This window comes from Eptatretus burgeri, chromosome 1, assembly GCF_056783735.1.
Source record: "Eptatretus burgeri isolate ZD-2024b chromosome 1, Ebu_testis_v1, whole genome shotgun sequence".
NCBI lineage: Eukaryota > Metazoa > Chordata > Myxini > Myxiniformes > Myxinidae > Eptatretus > Eptatretus burgeri.
The window spans coordinates 134,310,938-134,316,937 of NC_140961.1; the positions used below are offsets into that span (position 1 = coordinate 134,310,938).

Here is a 6,000-nt window from a genome sequence, read left to right on the forward strand (position 1 = left end):
AGGGTGAATAGAACAGACAGAGGATGAGCAAGAGCAGAGGAGCATGTTTTTAGCACACGTGGGCTTATGCCGTCTGGACTGGTTGCAGAATCTGAGTCGAGGTTTGACAGCAAGCTCACCACTTTGTCAGAAGAAAAGGACACAGAGTCCCGGAATAGCTGGCTGCGACTGGGTAAAGTGGATACAGAAAGCGATGGGTTTCGGACACAAGATTTAGATTTAGATTTATGTCAGGTCAGGTTCGATCTGTGACCTGCTACAGGTACCATGTAAACCTGTACTAACCTGTTCCATGGTCGGGTTGTCGGCGACTAAACCGTCTCCCCCACCAGGTTTTCTGGTGAGGAGGATGTTTGGATATGGACACCCAGCAGGATTAAAAACAAAACCTGTCAAAGGGCGGAGGAGCTCCTTGTGAGCCAACGGCCATCCATATCTAGTGCCCAACTGTGTCTGCGGACGTCCTCCTGCAATTGGGTCACTTCTTATTAGGAGGTTGGTGGCAGGATTTGCACTCCAGCCACCGTAAAACCCTTCATTCCGCAAAACGCAAAAACGCAAAAAAATCTGAAAACCCACTCCGTGGGAGAACCTCCTGTGCAGCTTCCCTTCGCAGGGCAGCTCACCGGATGAGGGGATTGGGGCAAAGCCTTCGGGACCCCCAATCTTTGATGATAGGAGGGAAACCACGGGGTAACATCCATGGGTCAGATTGCGAGAGAGTGTGTCGGAGTGGTGCTGAGGTGTCGTCCACCAGACGGCGGTCTCCTTGGGTTAACCTGAGGCGGTCCCTTCGGGTGGGTGCCTGGAATGTCCTATCCCTAAGAGAGGATGATCACCTGTCTCTGTTATCATCTGCGCTCAAGCGTTTGCACATCGGGATTGCAGCTCTCTCTGAGGTTCGGAGACCGGATTGCGGCGAGATAATGGTGGGTGGTTACACCTACTATTGGTCTGGTCGCTCTGATGGTTACCATACCCAAGGAGTTGCTGTAGCTGTGTCCAATAAGCTGACCCCAATGATAATTGAGGTAACACCGGTCAACGAGCGTATTATGAGATTAAGGATTCGTCACTCCTTAGGTGTCATTTCCCTGGTCTCTGTTTATGCTCCGACTGAGGCGAGTGATCTCACCGTGAAGGATGCATTCTACGCCACACTCAAGTCTGTGGTTGATCAGTGCCCCAGACGAGATACACTTCTAGTTTTGGGGGATTTCAATGCATCGACTGGAACTGATAGGGACGGTTATGAGATGTGTGTTGGTCCCCATGGGTCAGGAACTATGAACCAGAATAGCACTAAGTTCCTTGACTTTGCAAGAAGTCATGGACTTAGGGTGGCTGGTTCATGGTTTCAGCGCCCACAAGCTCATCGCTGGACTTGGTATTCCAACACTGGCGGTGTGGCAAAGGAGATTGACCATGTCCTCATTGATGGTCGTTGGAGGATGATCCAGAACTGCAGGGTCTACCGGAGTGCTCAGTTCCTCAATACTGACCACAAGATTGTTGTAGCAACTCTAAAGCTGCACCTTAAATCCTGGAGAATGGTACCATCCCAGCCTAGGCTGGATGTTGCCAAGCTCAGGGATGAGAGAGTAGCTGAGGAGTTTGCGAACAGGCTGAGTGGACACTTGGGGGGTCTGGGTGCCTTGGGGGGTCCTGAAGAGTTGTGGAGCGCATTCAAGACCACCGTCCTTGATGTTGCCGGTGGATGTCTTGGAACTCACCGCAGGGCAAAGAAGAATTTTGTCTCTCAAGGGACACTGGATACCATTGACCAGAGTCGCAGGGCCAGGCTGAATGGCAGAGCTGAGCTGTTCAGGGAGCTGAGGCATAAAACTGTAGTGCACTGAGGGTGGACAAGGAGGCCTATGTGCGAGGAATCTGTGAGGGGGTAGAGCATCACCTGTGGACAGGTGATTCTCGTCCCGCTTACAGGGGAATTCGCGCATTACGTTCATCCAAGCCCATCCCTCGGAGCACTGCAGTTCGAGCAGAGAGTGGTAGGCTCTTGACAGAGGAGTCTGAAGTGAAGGCCCGCTGGGCCGGTTACTTTGAGCGGTTGTACCAGGCTGATCCCCCAGCTGTCGAGTTGGACGTCAAGGGTGTTACAATCCCTGTTGCTGACCCTCGAATCAACTGTGGTCCACCTTTGCTTGTGGAAACACGGGCTGCGGTGAACCAGTTGAAATGGGGCAAAACTCCAGGGATCTGTGGCATCCATGCCGAACTTCTCAAGGCTGGTGGAAATGCTGCACTCGTGTCGTTGCATGCAGTTTTGTGCTCTGCCTGGAACACAGGCATCATCCCAACTGACTGGAAGAGGGGCCTTGTTGTCCCTCTCTGGAAAGGGAAGGGTGATCGCCAAGACTGCAACAACTACCGAGGGGTGACGCTGCTCTCAGTGCCGGGCAAGGTCTTTGCTCGGATAATTCTCGATAGGGTTCGCCACCATCTGCTTGAGCACCAGCGTCCAGAGCAGTCAGGCTTTACACCAAAGAGGTCAACTATTGACCGTATCCTTGCACTTCGTGTCCTAACCGAACGCAGGCGAGAGTTTCGGCAGGGGCTGCTTGCAGCCTATGTTGATCTCTGTAAAGCGTTCGATTCAGTGAATCGGGATGTCCTCTGGAGGATTCTTGGTCTTCGTGGGGTGCCACCAAAACTGATCGATCTGATGTCTGAACTCTACTCTGGTACTGAGAGTGCTGTGAAGTGTGGTGGTACCATCTCTGACTTATTTCCAGTTGTTACTGGACTTCGTCAGGGATGTGTACTTGCCCCCACACTTTTCAGCACTTGTATGGACTGGATTTTAGGGAGGATGTCGGAGAGATCAAGTTGCGGTGCATCGTTTGGGAATATCAAGATCTCGGACCTTGATTTTGCAGACGATGCAGTCATCTTTGCGGAGACTTTAGACATCCTCTTGGGGGCCCTCGAGGTGCTGAATGAGGAGTCGGAGCCGTTGGGATTACGGGTTTCTTGGGTCAAAACTAAGATCCAGGCTTTCGGTGACATCTTGGATGCTGCTGTCCTGTCTGTGTCTGTTTGTGGTGAGGATGTTGAGGTCGTGGAGAGATTCACTTACCTTGGCAGTGATATTCATGTCTCTGCTGGCTGCGAGTCAGAGGTCAAGAGACGTCTGGGTCGGGCCTGGGGAGTCATGGATTCACTGGATCATGGGGTGTGGCGCTGCCGGTACCTGTGCGGGAGGACGAAAGTCCAAGTCTTCAGGTCCTTGGTCCTTCCAGTCTTGCTCTATGGGTGCGAGACTTGGACTCTGACCAAGGATCTGAGATGGAGACTTAATTCCTTTGGTACCAGGTCTCTTCGGAAAATCCTTGGCTATCGCTGGTCGGATTTTGTGTCCAACGAGCGGTTGCTGAGAGAGACTCGGATGAGATTTGTTACCTGCATAGTCCGTGAGCGTCAGTTGCGGCTGTATGGACATGTGGCTCGTTTTCCTGACGCTGATCCTGCTCACCAGATTCTCTCAGCGAGGGAGTCTCGTGAGTGGAGGAGGCCAATCGGGCGACCACGTTCCTCATGGTTGCAGCAGGTTGACCATCATCTCAAGGAGATGGGGATGGGCCTGGCATCTGTCTGGGGGATGGCCAGACGAAGGCCCCTGGAGTACAGGCGGAAAGTGGACGCAGCGATGTGCTGTTCTGGCACATGCTCCCATACCTGACCTGATTTAGATGCAAACACCGAGTTTCGGCATTCAGCCTTTTCACGTGCGGTGTCAGCAGTGCGGCCATTTGAGGTAAGGGAGGGGATGGAGGGGGAACATACACCAAAAACAGATTTGATTCGACGTCACCAGAATTTGGAGGAGGGAGAGAGGTTTGAGAGTTTAGACTTGATATTAGAATGATGTTGTTTTCTGGCTCTCCTGAGGGTAGATACACACTTGTTTCGAGCTTTATGGAAGGAACTGAGATTACCCTCATTTGGGTTTGCTTTCCATAAGGCAAAAGGCAAGTTGTTTCAGGACAACTGCCCCACCACAAGCTTCAGTGAACCATGGGCCAGAGGAAGGGTAGGACAAGTGAAGACGAGAGGGGATAATTCTGTGCATGAGAGAGCAAGTTTCTTTGAAAGAATTCCCAGGATCAGTTGATGTTGGAGAAAGTAGCAATGGGAGACCAGTCTGGAAGTTTGATGGCTGCTTGGAGACCCTGTCAGTCAGCCTGAGTGAAATGCAAGACTCGACCATTAACATTACCTACTCTGTTAACATCACCATTGACATTATCTATTCTATTCACATCACCATTGTCATTATCTAATCTGTCAACATCACCATTATCTACTCTGTTAACATCACGATTATCATTATCTCGTCTGTCAACATAACCATTATCTACTCTTTTAACATCATTATCTACTCTGTTAACATCACCATTATCATTATCTAATCTGTCAACATCACCATTACTACTCTGTTAACATCACCATTACCATTATCTACTCTGCTAACATCACCATTAATATTATCGACTCTGTTAACATCACCATTGACTCTGTTAACATCACCATTACCATTATCTACTCTGTTAACATCATCATTATGTAATCTGTCAACATCACCATTATTGACTCTGTTAACATCACTATTAACATTATTGACTCTGTTAACATCACCATTACCATTATCTACTCTGTTAACATCACCATTAATATTATCGACTCTGTTAACATCACTATTATTGACTCTGTTAACATCACCATTATTGACTCTGTTAACATCACCATTACCATTATCTACTCTGTTAACATCACCATTACCATTTTCTGCCATGTTAACATCACCATTACCATTATCTACACTATTAACATCACCGTTATGTACTTTATTAACATCACTGTTATAAATTCTGTTAACATCACCATTACCATTATCTTCTCTGTTAACATCACCATTACCATTATCAACTCTGTTAACATCACCATTATCTACTCTGATAACATCACCTTTCACATTATATACTCTGTTAACATGACCATTCACATTATATACTCTGTTAACATCACCATTAGCATCATCTACTCTGCTAACATCACCATTAACATTATCAACTCTGTTAACATCACCATTATCGACTCTGTTAACATCACCATTATCAACTCTGTTAACATCACCATTATCTACTCTGATAACATCACCATTCACATTATCTACTCTGTTAACATCACCATTATCGACTCTGTTAACATCACCATTAACATTATCAACTCTGTTAACATCACCATTATCAACTCTGTTAACATCACCATTATCTACTCTGATTACATCACCATTCACATTATCTACTCCGATAACATCACCATTCACATTATCTACTCTGTTAACATCACCATTCACATCATCTACTCTGTTAACATCACTATTATCTACTCTGATAACATCACCATTCACATTATCTACTCTGATAACATCACCATTCACATAATCTACTCTGATAACATCACCATTCACATTATCTACTCTGTTAGCATCACCATTATCTACTCTGTTAACATCATGCTTACCTGCTCTTTTAACGTAATGCTTATCTACTTTGTTAACATCACGTTTATCTACTCTGTTTACATCATGCTTACTTGCTCTGTTAACATCACCCATATTACCATTGCTGAAAGAGAGGATATTGCTTTTGGGTCCGTTTGTTACCCTTGCCGAAGGATTTGGAGAGGGTATTGTATTTGGGTCCATTTGTTTGTTTGTCCGGTTGTCTGTCTGTTTGTTTGTTTGTCAGCACAGAACTTTTGTGTTTTTCTCCAGAACCACTCCACTCTGTTAACATCATCATTATCTACTCTGTTAACATCACCATTAACATTATCTACTCTGAAATTTTCACCATTGGTGCGACTACTCATGTACAATGTTTCAACAATAATTATGACGTCATAGGTTACGTAGTATGGCAGCAATATTAGAAAAACGGAAAAACTTTGGACCTCTGTATCTCTGAAAGTGCAACA

General features: G+C 46.7%; 1 long non-coding RNA gene across 3 annotated transcripts in view; it reads right to left on the reverse strand.

Moving 5' to 3' along the window:
* The window catches only part of LOC147035481 (uncharacterized), a 61,746-nt gene that overhangs the window by 4,680 nt on the left and 51,066 nt on the right, over positions 1-6,000 (reverse strand). For 2 of the 3 annotated variants that reach the window (XR_015062178.1, XR_015062205.1), the window contains exon 3: positions 3,646-4,202. The exons of the other annotated variant lie outside the window; for it this stretch is intronic. This is a non-coding gene — a long non-coding RNA (uncharacterized LOC147035481). Of the gene's footprint in view, positions 1-3,645; positions 4,203-6,000 lie in introns of those variants that run through there. 3 annotated transcript variants of the gene reach the window in all.